The 18685-nt window shown below is 39.3% G+C and overlaps 1 protein-coding gene across 1 annotated transcript in view; it reads left to right on the forward strand.

Moving 5' to 3' along the window:
* Positions 1 to 18685, forward strand: part of LOC116884936 (nucleolar protein 4-like) — a 126276-nt gene that overhangs the window by 104860 nt on the left and 2731 nt on the right. The gene's annotated exons all lie outside the window — the stretch shown is intronic.

The raw sequence follows: 18685 nt of genomic DNA on the forward strand, positions 1-18685 counted from the left end.
ATGGTGGCCACAGAAGGAAGCTGATAAATATATCTTAAAACTATAAGCAGGAAGCAGGGAGAATGAACTAGGAATGGTGCATAGCTTTTGAAACCTCACATTGACCCCAGTAACACACCAACTCCAGCAAGACCACACCTACTAAGCCCATGCAATAGTGTCACCATCTGTGGGCCAAGTATTCAAATGCCCAAGGATATGGGGACATCTCATTCAACCAACCACAGGTTCTATCCACCTTTTTCTTTTAAATCAAAATTCTCACATTGGTCTGCAACTCACCAAGTAGAAAGTAGGTTGTGTTTGGTGACTAGCAAAGCCCAGGGATTCAACTCTATCTACCATCCAAATGCTGGGATTATATTCATATTCTACCACACCTGGCAATTTTTACATATGTTCTGGGGCTCTAACTAAGAACCTCATGCTGCAACTGAGCTGTGTACCCTGCTCTGATGATTCCTTCTTAATGCCTGACTTCTTATTTTAATACCCTGAGGATTACAATATTGAAGGAAGAGAAACATTCCACTTCAAATATTGAACAGAAATATTTTGGAATGTGTGAGTTGTACCTTAAAATACCAATGACTTATAAGCCTCAGTTCGGGGTAAGGGGGAGGACAACTACTGTAACCATTCAGGGACCCAGGAGGTGCTCACTTGGCTTTATCTTACACTCTTAATAAATCGTGATCACTTGACAGTCACTTGTGAAAAGTATTGCCGATGGATGGGGAGGGGACTTCACCGCTTGCTCCACACCAGCTGAATTATCCTGCACTGTGAAAATTGCTTGAAGTCCATCACAAAAAGCTCTATAGATAACGATTTTATAGAGTGGTGTCTGAAAGTGAGTCACAAAAGCTACATAATCCCCCACAGTGAGTTGGTAGGCTTTTTACATAATGGGAAGATGTTCAGATAACATGTTTTATGAAAAGGGTGACTTATCTGATCAAATTGGAGTCTGTGTAATTGGAGTCTGACATTATTATAACTCAGAGGACTGCTGGTGGAGTTGTCAAAGCATAGTGAATTTTTTTATTTTTAAGCAGGGGACGTAGTCCAGTGAGTAAATGTATGCTGGGCAAGCATGAAGATCTGAGTTTGAAGACTCAGCATTCACATCAAACACCAGAATGCCTATAGCCCCAGCATTAGGAAAGCTGAGATATGGGGGTTCCTGGGGCTAACAGCTGGGCTACTTAATCGGTAACATAGAGCTGCAGGTTCAGTGAGAGACCATGTCTCAAAAAAGTAGACAAAAAATGACAAAGATTCAACTTGTTGCATTAGTATTTACATACATACACACATATTAATTTTATTTTATTGTGCTTAGGGGTATTTGCTCTGCATGTATGTTTGTGTGCCAAAAGTATACCTGTTGCCATGGAGGCCAGAAGTAGATCATCTGGAATTATAGAAGTTGTGAGCCACCAAGTGGGTACTGGAAGAGGAACTAGGGCTCTTAACTAATGAGTCATCTTTCTAGCCTCCTATTTTTATATTTTAACTTATTTTATTTATTTTGGTTCTTTGAGGCAAACTTTAGTTGCATAGTGGGTCCCACTGGTGCTTGCGTATGTAAGGTTGACTTCATTTTTTCCCCCTTCAATAGCTCTTCATAATTTTTGAGGCATGGTCATTAATGAAGCAAGACCACAAATTTGGCAAGAATGATTGACCAATGAGTTTCAGGCATCCTCCTACCTCTGTATACTCTTCCCCCAGAGCAGCAGTCTTGGTCTTTCTGTCTATACTGCCCAAGAGCTCGCACACAGTTGCGTCCATCACCTCCATTCAGCTGGCTATGTTTAGTAAGCTCATTTCTCTAATATGTTCTCTTGATTATTTAATCAGAGCGTTTTCTGCTCTAACTTGCTCAGGTTGTATCCTTCTATTTTCTTTCTTTCAAACATAGTTTTGTGTAGATCTATGGGATCCAATGTGACAGGCGCTTGCTATTGAATTGAAGTGCACTAATTAAAATAAGTTTTAAACTTTAGATCATCCATCATAACAGAGTCCATTTCAACTGTTCAGTAACCAGAGCTGATGTGAAGCCAGTGTAGAGCATGTACGCTGCACAGAGGATAGTGTGACCTTCACAGGGGTCCTAGCATCAGTGCTGGTTAACAGGTTTAGAGTGACACTGAATGGATGTATTGCTGTGGGAATCTTTTCTTGTATTGAAAACAGCAGATGTTCTGCCTTTGATGACTTGTGTAGTACTCTTTTCTCAATGAATTAGTTAGTTTGGTCAACAAGAAACCAAAAAATTCCATTTTTGGAGACTAGAAAGATGATTCAATTGTTAAGGTGCCTCCTGCTCGTGCAAGCACAGGTATGTGAGCTCAGATCCCCAGAACCCTGTATTGTTTGCCTGGAACCCCAGTTCTGGTGGAAGAGTATATAAAGGTAGGAGGATCCCTGAAACTCATTGATCAAACGTTCTTGTCATTCTATGACCCTCTTTTTTTTTTTTTTTTTAGCTTTCTTTCCTTTTTTATTTGATGTTTTTAAATTTACATTTCAAATGCTATACCCTTTCCCAGTTTCCCGAACATAAGCCACCAATCCCATCCCCCAACCCTTCATCTATAAGGGTGTTCCCCTCCCCATCCATCCCCCCTTCCCATGCTACCCACATTCCCCTACACTGGGAGTCCAACATGGGCAAGACCAAGGGCTTCGCCTTCCTTTGGTGCCCAACAAGGGCATCCTCTGCTACATACACAGTTGGAACCCTGGGTTAGTCCATGTATAGTCTTTGGGTAGTGGTTTAGTTCCTGGGAACTCTGGTTGGTTGGTATTGTTGTTCTTATAAGGTTGCAAGCCCCTTCAGCTCTTTCAATCCTTTCTCTAATTCATCCAACAGTGGTCCCATTCTAAGTTCAGTTTGCTGCTAGTGTTTGTCTCTGTATTTGACATGCTCTGGTTGTGTCTCTCAGGAGAGATCTATATTCATTTCCTGTCAGCTAGTACTTCTTAGCTTCATCAATTTTATCTAGTTTTGGTGGTTGTATATATATGAGCCACATGTGGGGCAGGCTCTGAATGGCTGTTCCTTCAGTCTCTCCTCCAAACTATGCCTTCATATCCCCTCCAATGAATATTTTTGTTCCCCCCCTTTTTTTTTGATTTTTTAAACCTCTTGTTTAGTTAAAAATCTTGCCTCAAAAAATATGGAGAAGAGTTGAAAGAAAAACACCAGAAGTCAACCTTACATACACAAGTATGCAGAAATGTGTACATATGCACCTGCACACACATGAACCTACACTAACAAATGCACGTACACTGTGCACACAGATGAAATAAAGACATCTGTGATATGAGCTCAAGTTCCTTGACTTTTAAGTAATTTTCATGCATCTGGGAGTTCTGATTAGAGTCAGTTCCTGTTAGTAACTCCTAGTTAGAGCTAATTCCCTATGTAATATAGGTGTTTAAAAACCTTTCTGTGTAAACTGGAGTTACCTTCAAAATTAGAAAACTAAATACAAAACAAACATTAGGAAAATTCAGCTGTGACCAAATTCGATGCACTATTGATCTGAAGCTGAAGGATGTCTGACTCAGTATTTGAGACTTAACCAGGCTCCCTTTTTTTTTTTTTAAGATTCATTTATTTTATGTATGTGAGTACACAGTCAGGCTCTTCAGACAAGCAGAAGAGGGCATCAGATCCCATTACACATGGTTGTGAGCTACCATGTGGTTTTGGGGAATTGAACTCAGAACCTCTGGAAGAGCCGTCAGTGCTCTTAACCACTGAGCCATCTCTCCCACCCCCTAACCACACTCTTGACCTTTCAGTTCCTTCCCTTTCCAGATTTCCTTGTGGAGCAAAATAATCACATGGAATTCAGCTGAGTCAGTGAATTACTTAGATACATTTATATTGAGACAGCTAGGGGTTTGGATGCTAATCTATACATTTTAATGACTGAACATGATGCTAGCAATTTTCTAGAAAAATCAAATAATCTACATGGATTATCTGCAGAGTCCATTGCATCCTTCAAATTAGCGATGAGCTTTCTTGGCTTTTCCTGGGTTCCTATAGGTTGGAGATCCCTGGAACAGGTTTTGACAGGGGAGGTGAGGGACCTGGACTTGCCTTAGCTTGTGAAGTTTGGTTTACAGTTCAATGCTGAGCAGGCTCTTCCCTCAGAGCCTTATCTTCACTACTGTACAATAAAATAGATTTTATGTGCTCTTAATGTCCCATTGAGAATTCTGTGTCATGCACTGCAGGAGAGGATGACAGAAGACGACCCCCCAGCACTGTGAGGCTGCTGTCTGACCCTGCTCATGACCCAAAGAAGGGCTTTTTGGGTGACCTGAGATCATTAAGCTTAGTATGGACTGTTTTCTTTGCACAGTGCCCTTTGAATGTTGACACATCCTCTGGGGACCTATTTGTACAAACCAGCTTAATTTCACCACTGGCACTCCAAAAGAAGATCCGGGGGAAAGGAGAGGGAAGCTCGGCATGACGGTATTCTAGGGAGTCAATACTCTGTGGAGAGCGTGATCTTTACATCCTCCACTCCTAGCTTGGATACAGGCGGACATCCCAGCACAGGGAGGAGGCTACTAACTTCTTCTCACTAGAGATCCTTGTCTTCTTGAATCACCACAAGATGGCTGAACACTAGTTAGTACCTTACTTTTCTCTCGTGTAAACATTTTCAGTTACAATGCAGATGCTCTTTTTCCTTACTTCGTTCGTAATTTTGACTCTTGACTGACACATAGAAGGCTATCCTGAAATCCCTTATCCATCTGTGCACAGTGACCAGAACTGGTAGAAACATGGACCTGTACTGGGATCTTCCCACTCTGTAAAGTTTGCTCTCCTACTTGCCACTCATTCAAACTCAGAATGGAACACAAAGTTAAATGTGTGGTAAAGTGGAGAGATGGCTCGGTGGCAAGAATATTGTTTCTTTTGCAGAGGATGCAGGCTCCATCACTAGCACCCACATGATGGCTTGCAGTCATTCATCATCTCAGTTCCAGTGGATTCAATGCTGCCTTCTGACCTCCATGAGCACCAGCCATGTACATGCATACGTGCAGGCAAAACACTCATAGACATAAAATAAAATAAGTGAAATCTTTTAAAAAGTCTAGCAGTACAGTTCCCTTTATTGTTCTTTATTTGTCCCATACATATATGAATATAGAGCTTATGGAATCCTCTGCCTATGTTACACTATATGAAATGATTACAAGGTTGGTTATATATTATAAAAACCTTGTTCTAAAGATCACATTCATGAATAGTCTGTCCAAAGTGTGTGGCCGCTCATCCCGTGTTTCTGTTGAAAGCAGTCTTATTTTATTCCCTTGGAACAGTCTCCTCCTCTGTGACCTACATCTCTTACAGTACCCTGTTCCACTAGGATTTATTCCCATGATTTTTCCATTTCTTATAAAATGTTAATTGGCTTTCTAAGCCATTTAATAACAAAGGCAAAAAAACTGGGGAACAGGCATTAACCTTAATGGAGATCCAGCCATTCTACTCAGTCATATGCAGGGAAATGCTTTGTATATGTCTGTAAAAAACAATCCTGCTTCACTTTCAAACCTCTTGATGTTTGATGAAGGAAAGTGAATATTTGATAAGGCAATCAGGGAGAGAAGGCAAGCATACACACTCTCGCTCCAAATACCTCTCCTTAAATTTTTATGTGTCGTAAATTTTTATAGTTTACTTCTGAGCCATATTGACAAATGGGGTAAAAAGATCTGCTCCAAGCTGGGAAGATGGTTAAGTGTATAGTGCATATGAAACCCTGGCATCCCTACAACACAATAGAGACAGGAAATCCCAGAAAGCATATGGGACAATTAGCCCGGCATACATAACATCAACAAGAGACCCTGTCTCGAACAAGACAGAAGGCATGTACCCACACCTAATATTGTCCTCAGACCGCCACACAAGCTTTTACCACAAACACACAAAAAATGAGAAAGTCTCTTCGGCACAAGTGATTCCTGTTTCTTTCCCAGTTTTTGATAATTTTAGAACAGAAATCTTCTTTTGAAGTGTAGGCAAACCAAGCTCGCTGACCTTCATTTCAGTTTGATGAATCATTTAAAGATGGTCTACACACTAGACCCCCATGCTCTCTCCTTTCACAAAGTTAATGTCCCGCTTTTCTTTCCAAACCTAAATCATTTGAATTTGAAAATAATGGCAACAACAGAAATGTTCCAGAAGCATCCGCCTGTTTCACCTCCACTTCCAAGGCAGCTGGAGTTACTGTGACCAAGGCCTCATCTTTTATGTATCATTTCAGGATTATCTTTATGATTTATGAACACTTTCCGAGTTCCCCTTGGCAAAATGTAAAATATAAAATGATTTCTGGAGGTTGTAAAAGTGGATGGGTCACACTAAAATTTTGTGTTACTTTGTCCTATATATATATATATATATAAAACATAAATATAAGAACTCACAGGATCCTATGAACATACTACAATAAATGAAATAACATGCATGACTGTCACTTCCTTCTAGTACATTTTGACAGTGATTGAAACCACTTGAATAAAACTATGTCCTGTGTAACCATACATGTGTGGGTCTTCCTGACCTCGTGTATCATCTGCCAATACAATTCACAAGGGGAATGTGAGCAGATACATGGAACAGGCGATTTGGAAGCTCTGAATACATGTATGTTGATAAACCACACTTGGACCCACAGTCAGTAGGCAGATAAACTTTATTTGGGGCGTTGAAGTTTATAAAGTTTTGGGGGACTGAGTGTTGGGACATCCAGGAAGAGCAAAGATGGCTTGCTGGGGGTTTAGAGTACCCAGAATGCCTCATTAGCATGGGAAAGCATTTCAGGAAACACGGGTGCTAGATGAACAGGTTTTGTAAGGAGAAAGAAAGCTGCTCCTTGCTATTCCTCAAGTAGAGGCACGTATTGGGGCTTAGAATTCCCCAGATAAGGTTAGAGAAAGAAATGATCCACTAATGAAGGGAGTCTACCACATTGCTCTGAGCCCAGAAGCCATCCAGTCATGGTGGACTTTGACTTTAATTAGCAGAGCTTTTCTCCACACATTATTGATAGATACAAATATTGGTAAAATGTAATTTTTTTGTTTTAAAATAGCCAGTGAGGACTGGGCAGATGTTTCAGTTCTCAAGAATTCATGTGGCTCTTGCAGAGGACTGATAGTCATTTCTTAGCACCCACATGAGATGGTTTACAATTGCCTGTAACTCCAGTGTCAGAGATCACATCCTCTTTCAGCCTCAAGTACCTGCCCTTACATGTACATACTCATCCAAAACATATGCATACACACAATTAAACAACAAAATCAGGCAGTAATTCAAACATATAACACTACCATACCTTGAGGAAATTTTGCTAAAATATTTTCCACTATAGTAATGACAAAATTGGGAATCAATGTTAAACTTTTAATATTACTGTAAAATTATAATATAATTAATAATTACCAATTTGACTGTCAATTATTAATAATTTCAGCTCTAGAGGATTATATCCTCAATAATTAACATGTATTTTACCTCATTCTTTTCCAGTGTATCTATGTTGGTTATAGTTTGTCTAAGTTTACAAACCAATTTAGAACTCTCAAATCTAATCACTATAGGATAAATAATGTGTGTTTAGTATGCAACAGTAGTTCTCAACCTTCCTAATTCTCCAAACTTTTAGTAATACTTCATAACATGAGGATGTTGTGGTGACCCCCAATCATAAAATTATTTCATTACTACTTTATACCTGTAATTTTTCTACTATTATAAATCATAATGTAATATCTGATATGTAAAGATATTGAATATGCTAGACCTGTAAGGTCATGATATACAGGATGAGAACCACTAGAATATAAAAATTTAAAATTCATGTTGCCATTAAAGATATAGAAGAAATACAACTCCTTCCATTATTATGTTTACAAAAAATTAAATAATTATCTCAAAATTTAAAAGTGATTAGGACTGGCAGCCTTTTAGAGGTGAACTCTTTAATAAACTTTTAAATGTAACTGTTTATATGTTTTTATCATTTGATTTGGCCATAGGGTGTCCAGACATTTCACTAACTAATTATGGTCTAGGAATCATCCAACCAGTAGAAGACCTCACTCAGACAGAGCCGAACTTTTGGAAAGAGAGACCTTCCCCTGCCTGAGACTGACTGATATTGTAGCAATATTTCAATCCAGTCAAGGGGGTTCTTCTGAGTTCCTGGGTTAAAGACACACTCAGCCTTTATATTTATAAGAAACCTTAAACAGAAAAATATTTCCTCCATGGTGTTCGAATCTACTTTCCTATCGATAACCCTGAGTTATTAATTACTATTTACTATGTTCCATCTGGGCTGCTCTTTTCTCCAATTGGGCAGCCCTCAGAGCCAAGCTTTCTTGACCCTTAACCTATGACAGCCTCTCCTTCCTCCTCTCCTACATCTTCTTACTCTCCTCAGGGTCCTCCTCTGACCCCAAGACCACAAAGCCTAAATGTCACCTATGTCTCTTCTGCCCAGCTATTGTCTGTTGACATCCTTATTTACCAATCAAAATTGTCTTGGGGACAGGATGACAGGGGCTTCATGCAGACTTCAAGTCCTGGGGGTCCTCATTTGGCATCACAATAGACAGTAAAAGGCAAAACCCCACCAACTGAACTACAGTGCCGGAGTTTTCTGCCTCGGAACTCAGGCTCAAACCATAGTTGTCAGAGGGCCTGAGCCTGCAGGTCTGCAGCTAAATGGTTCATCATCGTCTCTGTCACTCATCAGACCAGATCTTCTCCACTGGCTTTGCTGAGGATAGAGACTGCTTGCTGCAGATCTTGAGTTTTCCTTGCCTCCAAATTACATGTAACAACCATTGCCTTATTTTATATACATGCACACACAGAGATGCACATAGTATACACACACGCATGCATAATGCACACACACCACCTCAGTTCTTAGGCTACTTAATACAAAAAAATTAATTCTCCTTTTCCTGCTTGATATCAGTCTAAAAACAAAGGAAACAATATCTGTTAACAGTTTACTGGCGAAGCTCATACAATGTGAATAATTTGGTCAACCTAAGAGAATATGGAAGCTTGTGGAGGAGGACAGAAACCTCATTTGCTGACTTTAATGCTGTCTGTTTGTCTTGTATGTGTGACTCCTTGAGATTAAATGAGGTGAATTACATACTGGGCTCAAATTCATCCACTGGGTTTTGCTACTTCAGTTGTCAGTGCTGTGACACAGGTAGAAATTCCGTTTTATTAACATTTTTAACTCAGTGTTTTATTAACATCTGATCATTTCATGAAGTGTGGTTTGATGATATTGACCTCCAATCCTTCCCCTTAACTTCCCCAAGATCTACCCTGCCCTGTTCACCCAGCCCATCTTCATGTCCTCCTTTTTTCTAAGAAGTAAAATCACACCATGTCCAGTTATTTTATGCCCATATATTCATGGATGAGAAGCCTGATTCGTATTTTTAAAATTGAATTTTTACTTAAATTTAAAATTTTTAACTTACAGAATTTTAAAATGTCAAATGTGAATACTATTATTTAGATTACTCCCACCTCTTACTCTCCCTCTTTTACTCTCTGTGTCCTTCCCCATTCACTCTCAAATCCATGACTTCTCCTTTATTACTGTTATGTTCTGACATACACAAAACCACAAATATATACAATCTGTTAAGTTCACTTAATATTTCTTATATGAACATATGACGGTTAGCCCCCTAAGACTATCAGGGTCTTTTCTCTGGGGAATACCAATTCTAACTCTCTTCACCACCACTGATCACCCATAATTTCTTTTTTCTAACCTAGGGATGGGACCTTGTGGAAATGTCCCTATCTGTACTGGCACACCAGCTGGTATTGACGTTATTTGATTGTGGAGATTTTGTGAGTGCAACTTCTCTTGTCCTACCTAAAGACACAATCTAGTAGATAGCATTCTGGTGCTTTAAAGTTTTAGCCTTTCTTGCACAATGATCTCTGAACTTTAGGTTGTGTTGTTGATATATCGTTTGGAGTTCTGCTTATAGGTTAGTACCTTAAAAAGGTGAGTTTAGATATAAAACTGAAGTACAAGTAGATCAAGACCATGGGGAAATGATGAAACGTTAGGTAAGAGTGTGTACCACTCTTGCAGAGGACCTGGGTTTTATTCCCATTCATTCTTAAAACCAGCATATTTAAACATATAATTGAATATATAGCATATCATATGAACACATAGTAGCAAGGTCTCACTATGTAGCCCAAAATTTGAAACTCTCCTCAGATTGCCCGATTACAGATATCTGCCGCCATGCTTAGTTCAAAAGCATAGAAGTTTTGTAAAGGCACATGTGGGAAAGTTTTGTATTTATAATTTCCATCGAGCTTCAATACTAAACATTCAAAATTTCCTCTGCTATAGAGGAGATCTATGATCATATTATAGAGGACACCAGAACCAACCAATAAATACTGTCTGAATTTAATGTTCATGCTTGGTAGGAAAGGAATTCGTTGATGAGAAAATGCTATGTTTATACTTCACCTTCCCTTTTCAATAACATCTTAAACGTCTCATGACTGTGGTGTGTATCTCGACTACTGTCCTCTCAAGTATCCAATCTTAAATATGTTTCATACTTTGTAAACACCCTATTCATTGGTAACCTGGTGATGATTAGTCCTTATTTATTAAGTAGAGAAGGGAAAATTTAATAATATAAGGAAAATTAAGGGAATGGACGCTCAGTCAAAAGAGGCTTTGGTTATGGACTGACGAAGACTTGTTTTTATACTGAGACATCAGAAGGGGTACAAGTCCCCCTGTGGTGTATTCTCTTAAAATTTCCAATCAAGTCAAGTGCACTGGATGTGGAATGACACCAAGTCTTACAGAGAACTATACAAATCAGAGTTCTGGTGCTGGAGAGATGTCTCAGGGGTGGAGAGCACTATGGCTGCAGACCATGTTATGTTCCCAGCATCCATATCAAGTGTTTCATAATCATCTGCAGTTCTAGTTCCAGGGATCCAAGATCCTCTGTTCTCCCACGATTCTGCACATATGTGATGCACATAAATGCATATAAACAGATATATACATGCATAAGATATTTTTAAAATCACGGTCATGCAAATAATTGAAAGAAAAGTTGTACTTGTATTGTGTACTGAAAATAAACAATAATCTAAATTTAAACAAAAATTTGGGGCACTAATGACTCAGTTTGCAATAATGAAGAGAAGTGGTTAACCAGAAAGTGATAATTATCTGATTCCATGTACCCCAGTACTACCCTTATAAATTAATAAGTGAAAACTTAATAAAATCACAATGTGAAAATGACAGTCATGGTCATAGCCAAAAAGAAAAAAATCATAGAACAAGAAATAAAAAAGGAAATCATGTTAGAAATAAATTAAAATTTAAAAGTTATATAAAGAAACTTACCTCCAGTTTTCTAATAATGCATATTCATTCAAATATTGGCTACCTAAGTAAATAACAACCACCAAGGAATCTTTCACATGCCGGTAGCATTGGATTCAGAAGTCATCAATCATCTCTTGATAATTAGTGGATAATAAATTTGTGTAATGCAACTAGACTAGTATTTTAATACCTACCTATAAACTATAAAAAGTCGATGTACTCAATATTTTAGAGTTGGTTTTCTTAAGTTTATTGCATTGTGTGTGTGTGTGTGTGTGTGTGTGTGCACATTCATGTGTATAATATAACATAGATACATAAGTCAGAGGACAACTTGTAGGTGTTCATTCGCTTTTTACCCCTTGTAAATCTCAGGGCTCAAACTCAGGATGTCATGTTTTAGAACCATCATCTTTACATACTCTTTTATACTGTAATATCAATAATAATGTGTGACCATAGGGATGAACAAGATCAGAAAAGCTGTAGCTTAACAGTGACCTATTTGTGTGTATCATGTTTACAAGGGGTCAGTTGTGCTAGCTAGTTTTAAGTCAACTCAATAAAAGCTAGAGTCACAATGAGAGTGTCTTCATTGAGAAAATGCTTCCATAAAATCAGTGTGCAGGTAATCCTGGTGGACTTATTTTCTTTAATTGATTGCTGGTAGAGTGCCCAGTCCATTGTGGGTTGAGCCACCCCTGGGCTTGTGGTCCTGGGTTCTTTAAGAAAGCCGACTGAAGGAGTACTGCAGAGCAAGTGTGACAGCAGTACTCCTCCATGGTTTACACACCAGCTCCTGCCTCCAGATTCCTGCACTGTTTGAGTTCCTGTCCTGATTTTCTTTGATAATAAACAGTGATGTGGAAGCATGAACCAAGTAAACTCTTTCCTCCCCAAGTTATTTTAGTCATGGTGTCTTATCACAGCATTAGTAACCTTAACTAAGACACTGAGCCATCTTGTTGACCCATGGTGGGTGTGTGTGTGTGTGTGTGTGTGTGTGTGTGTGTGTGTGTGTGTGTGTAGTAATTGTACATATTTGCAAAACAATGCATGCATTATGCAATGATCAGATCAAAGTAATTAGTATTCCCATCTCTTTATCATTTCTTTGATATCATCATTTTACCCATTAGAAATGAAGTATGATAAAATAAAAGTAAATAAGTCTGGAAATTACTATAAATATGCAATAGAAAGACCAACAAAATCAAAGTTGGCTATTTGAAAGGATTTAAGATTATCTGTGAAAACAAATCAAGAGAGAAGAGCAGAGCAAGATAATAAAACAGCGATGAAGGGATACTGGATTGTGGATTTGTGCCACTTAATAAAGATCCTACTAATATTAACTCTAAGAAAAATAGATTTCCATAATGAATCTCAGGAGACATCAAGTATTACTGGCATTACAAATACCTTCCTATTCAAGTTTTCAGACCCCCTAGTCGTATTGAAAATAATTTTATCAAAATCAACAGACTGGATAAGATTAGTTTTAGGTGAACAAATACAGATCAGGGTAAGTAAGGGGGCAGAGAAAGTACCCAGCTCGTGTTGTGATGCCCTAGTGATCCTACCAGAAAGGATAGCCCAGCTCAAATTCTGCCGCAACTGTATTTCTGAAACTCACTGGCTGTTGAATCCGGTGCTTTGTTTAGTGTGGTAGTTAAGTTATTGTTTACATTGGCAAATATTCTGTTATTGGTAAAAGAAGGGTCATTTCTGTGATGCCTGGGGTGAGCCAGCACTGTAGCTGATGCCTTATAGGTTACTCAGTGTAGCTAAAATATTGATTTTTTTGTTAATTTCTTCTACCTTTGGACAGAAAGGTACTAAATTATCACCAGTGAATCTATTAAACCTCTGCTCCCCTTAAAAGAGAAGTGACACTTAGCTTGTAGACAAAGTTAGCATCCAAACGGGTTGCTAGATAACAAACAAAGGCATTCCACTTACATTTGATTATTGTGTTTGACTGCAGTAGTCAAAGTCATGTCCAGAACAAAGAAATAATTAAAAATCTGGAGATTAGAGAAGGAATACTTTTGAAAGGGTGTAGAAAATATAATCTTGACAATATCAGTGGTCACTAAAACATTCAAATAACTGGTTTTGGGTAGCTTTCATTGCCCCTTGAGCACTTACAATGCTTCTCCTCTGTCCCTGTTGTTTACTTCATATGTATTCATGGAATTAATGAGATTGAGGAGACTGAAGAACTACTCATAGATATGGCTTAAGTATTATGAAGATCAATTTCAAAGCTGAGAAAGGAATATCTCAGTACAATCTAATATGGGATTGGTTAAGATATGAGGAGCATAGAGAGCTATTTGGAAACCATTTTAAAATGTATTGGAAGAGATTGCATAGACCCATTCATTAGGGTAATAGTAAGAGTATGGTGAGAAACACCTTCCTCTTTCACATGTCATCAAAAGAATGACATCTTTAAGCTTAATTCTCACCAGTTAAATCAGCTTCATTCTCGAGAATTACATCAGAAATAGTATCTGTGTAATGGGGCTGGGGTTATGATTGTATAGGGAGTGAGAAATTGGGATATACAGGTGGGGATCCCAGAAGACGACCTCAGGTATTGTCTTAGGGTTCCTATTGCTATAGCTGAAACACCACAGCAAAAGCAACTTGGTAAGGAAAGGATTTACCTAGTTCATGCTTACACATCATCAAAGGAAGTCAGAAGAGGAATTCGAGTGGAGCAGGAATCTAGAGCCAAGAACTAATGAGGAGACCATGACGGAGTGCTGCTTATTAGCTTGGTCCTTAACTTGCTCAGATCTATGCTCATGGCTCTGCTTTCTTAGACAACTGAGGACCCCAGTCCAAGAATGGCACCACCCACAATGGGCTGTGTCCTCTCCTTAACAACTGGATCTTAGGGAGGCATTTTTTTCAGTTGAGGTTCCTCCTCTTTAATGACTCTCCTTGTGTCAGGTTGACATAAAGCCAGACTACAGGTATTGTCTTTTAACTGTGTCTACCTTTCCCTTGGGACACTGTCCTACAGCTTACTACATAGGCTAAGCTGGCTGACCAGTAATCCCCAGGGATCTACTTGTCTCCACCTCCCCAACACTGGGATTTCAGTTGTCCACTCTAATGCAACTTTATGTGGTACATGTTTGGGTTTGGAACTCATGTCCTATTGTTCAAGTAGTTGATGGTTACAGATTGAACCATCTTCCACCAATGCCACTATATTTATTTTTATTTGTTTCATTATACATACACACACACACACAGAGAGAGAGAGAGAGAGAGAGAGAGAGAGAGAGAGAGAGAGAGAGAGGAGAGAGAGAGACGGTTGGCCTGCTTTCCTGTATATGCACCACAAGTAGACTTCATTCTTGTGGAGGCCAGAAGGACTTGGGTCCCCTATGACTGGAGTTACAGATGGTTGTGAGCCACTATGTTGGTGCATGGAATCGAATCTAAGTCCTCAACAAGAGAAACTACATTACTATAATTTTTAACAATTAATAGTAGTTAGCGTGGTCTTAAAAAATTATGGTTCTTGCTGCTGAAGTATTTTGAAAAATGGTGTCCTACCTAGTACAGCAACATCTGAGGGAAATTAACATTAAAACTCTATTATAAAATGAAGCAGTTTAAAACCAGAAACAAAAAAATGTACCATAAAGTGGGAATGAACAGTTAACTGATAGATTCTTTTTAGAAATTAAAATGGATAATTATTGATCTTAAATGGGCATCTATTTATAATTATTATATACATCAGATCTTAAAAAATGAATCATGGCTCTGTTTTTTGTACATAAGACTTAATTTTCTAGAAAAATTATAGGTTAACATGACATATCTTTTAGTTTTGATTCAACTTTTAAGAATTAGCATAAAGAATATGTCAAAATCACTTTGTCCCAGCTTGATGACACTTAAATGACTGTGGCCTCATGGAGGCTTGTAAGTGTCTGCCTTAACTTTGTCAGTTGAAACTATTTTCTCTTTAAGCGTATTTTTGGTCAATGTGTTTGGTCTTTCTGACTCACTAGCCTGACTCATCTATAACCATGTTCGCAGTAGTTTTGTCTTCAAAAATAAGTTTCTAGACATCATTAATTTCAACATCTTTATCAAATTTAAACTCTTACTTTGTAATGGGCGTGCATCCTCAGTATACAATAGTTATTTTTTAAGTTGAGCTGAATCAGTCAGACATAGCATTTTGAATCATTGAGGCAAAAAATGGAGTGGTGCAAAGCTGGAGGGGGAGGGGACTGTGTGAGTGAGTGCTCATTCTACAGGGGGCTCTGTGAGTGCTCACTGGACCACAGCTGTGAGAGTGAGTGCTCCCTGGACCACAGCTGTGAGAGTGAGTGCTCCCTGGACAGGGCTGTGAGAGTGAGTGCTCCCTGGACAGGGCTGTGAGAGTGAGTGCTCCCTGGACAGGGCTGTGAGAGTGAGTGCTCCCTGGACAGGGCTGTGAGTGAGTGCTCATTCTACAGGGGGCTCTGTGAGTGCTCACTGGACCACAGCTGTGAGAGTGAGTGCTCACTGGACCACAGCCGTGAGAATGAGTGCTCACTGGACAGGGCTGTGAGAGTGAGTGCTCCCTGGACCACAGCTGTGAGAGTGAGTGCTCCCTGGACAGGGCTGTGAGAGTGAGTGCTCCCTGGACCACAGCTGTGAGAGTGAGTGCTCCCTGGACCACAGCTGTGAGAGTGAGTGCTCCCTGGACCACAGCTGTGAGAGTGAGTGCTCCCTGGACCACAGCTGTGAGAGTGAGTGCTCAGTGGACAGGGCTGTGAGGGTGAGTGTTCACTGGACAGGGCTGTGTGAGTGAGTGCTCCCTGGACCACAGCTGTGAGAATGAGTGCTCACTGGACCACAGCTGTGAGAATGAGTGCTCACTGGACAGGGCTGTGAGAGTGAGTGCTCACTGGACAGGGCTGTGACAGTGGCCAGTAGACAGGGTGCGGAAGCACTGGATGAATAAATATGACACACTGTTTCCTCACTCACCCCTGTAACATTAAAGTCAGGACCAGCAAACATTTAGTAAAAAAAGGGTTTCATATATATTGGAGGATGGAATGGCTAATGAAGGTGAAGATATTACACAGTATCCGCCTTTTGCATATGCTAATTAACATTGCATATGCTAATTAACATTGAAGGAAACTATGTCTCCACCAACTTAGGATATTTAGACTTTTATGATTGTAATCCTTGGGAGGTGAAGCCAGAAGGAGCAGAAGTTTAAGGTTATCCTTTGCTATACAGTAAGATCAAGGCTGCCCTGGGCTGTGAGACTCTATATTAAAAAAAAAAAATGAAGAGAAAAAAGAAAGGAAAAGAAAAGAAAAATTACTAAAAACACTGCACCGATCAAGATTTATTTTATAAAGCAAATTCTCAAGCCCTAGGTACAGGCTGAGTAAGTGTTAATCTGGAACGTACCTTTGCACCAAAACCGACGTGAGCCCCTGCTGAGCCCTGCCTCAATTCCAATATGGATTCATCAATCAAGCTTTAGGAAAAATCATCCAAAGCATTCTAGCTTCTAATATACCGGTACAATCAGGCGTAGATTTGAAACATCTACATCACAGAGAGGAGGATCCTTCCAACTTCTTTATTTATTCTTTTTATCTTTACTTTCCGTGCGAGTACTGGACTTCTTGACTGTAAAGTAGAACCAGGTCAGAAGAGCATTCACCTATAGCCCCAAACACTAGTTATGCTTCTATGCTGACTTGGGTGAGAGAGGGGGTGGAAAGGAGCTGGAAGGAGTAGAGGGAGGGGAAACTATATTCAGGATACATTGTATGAAAGATAAATCCACTTCAATAAGAGGAAGAAATCCACTCAGAATGTTGCAGACAGAGCAGACACTTTTAATCATTTGTTCGAGCACAGGTTCAGTGACTTCTTTCTGCAAATGTGACAACCCACGCTTCTCTCTACCTGTCATGTCGATAATATGACTGTGTAAATAGCAGACCGAATAGATGATAAACCCTGCCTGAAAAATCAAAGCTTGGAAAGGCCATGACAGAAGTAGAAGTATGTTTCTCTCAGATGTCAGAGTTCTTTGTGAAGATCTGTGTCTGCTCTAATTAAATTCCAAGTGAAGCTCTTTCTCTCTCAGGAGACCTCTGCCTCCTTCAGGGATGATGGCAGAGTGGTTTGGTATCGACCTGTCTTCCTCATGCCCCAGAAAGAACTATTTGGGAATTGGCATCTTTTAGTTTAGCCCATGAAAGGAACATCCTTGTCTGAATACTTCCCCAGATTTAGGATATGTTAGAAAGCTTCTGTGCAATGTTGCAGAATCATTGTAACTTGGGGTCATGGCTGTCGTGCTATGCTTAGAAATACTGTATTCAATTACTTCTAAATTTAGGAATTCTCCCCAAATCTTATGAATTTTAACAAATGCTTGCTGAATTATAAAAGCAAACATTTATCTATAGAGATTTGATATGAAAAATCTTTTTAGTGCTAGTGTCAGGACTCATGATTTTAGACAACTTCGTATCATGTTTCATTTTAAATGACTAAATGTCCTGCAGAATGAGAACCACCAGACTTGGGTTGAATGTATAAGGAAATGCTATGGACATCTGACTGTGTTTTGTGCAAATACAGATACAGCTCAGTCATAAAACAGGGCTGCCAACATCCAGGATCTCTTCAGGGTTATTGAAAAAAATGCTTTCTTGCTTCCTTTCAAAGTAAAATTTGGTCTAACCTGTTAAAAAACGAATCCATTCTTGATATAATGATTAAGAAAGGTCTCAACCGACTCCTTAAAAGAAAGAAAAATGGAAGGGAAGAAGAAAAGAAGAGAGGGAGGGAGGCAGGAAGGAAAGAAAGAAGGAAGGAAGGAAGGAAGGAAGGAAGGAAGGAGAAGAAAGAAAAGCTTAACCCATGTCTTTAAGTTGTATCTTGAAATTTGTCCACTCCAAACACTGTACAGAAGTCCCTCAGCTTACAGCCTTTAATTCCTTAAGGGGCTGTCATAGTTGCTGTAGTGTTACCCTGGCAGAGTCTCTTAGAAAAGAAGGGGTTTATTTGAACTCAAAGTTTCAAATTTCTGTTCATCTGCAGTGGAAGCTCAAGGGAGCAGGAATTTGAAGCATCTAGTCATATCCTCAGTCAAGTAGCAGATATGCAGGAACCCCTGTGTGCATGCT

Source organism: Rattus rattus, chromosome 15, assembly GCF_011064425.1.
Source record: "Rattus rattus isolate New Zealand chromosome 15, Rrattus_CSIRO_v1, whole genome shotgun sequence".
NCBI lineage: Eukaryota > Metazoa > Chordata > Mammalia > Rodentia > Muridae > Rattus > Rattus rattus.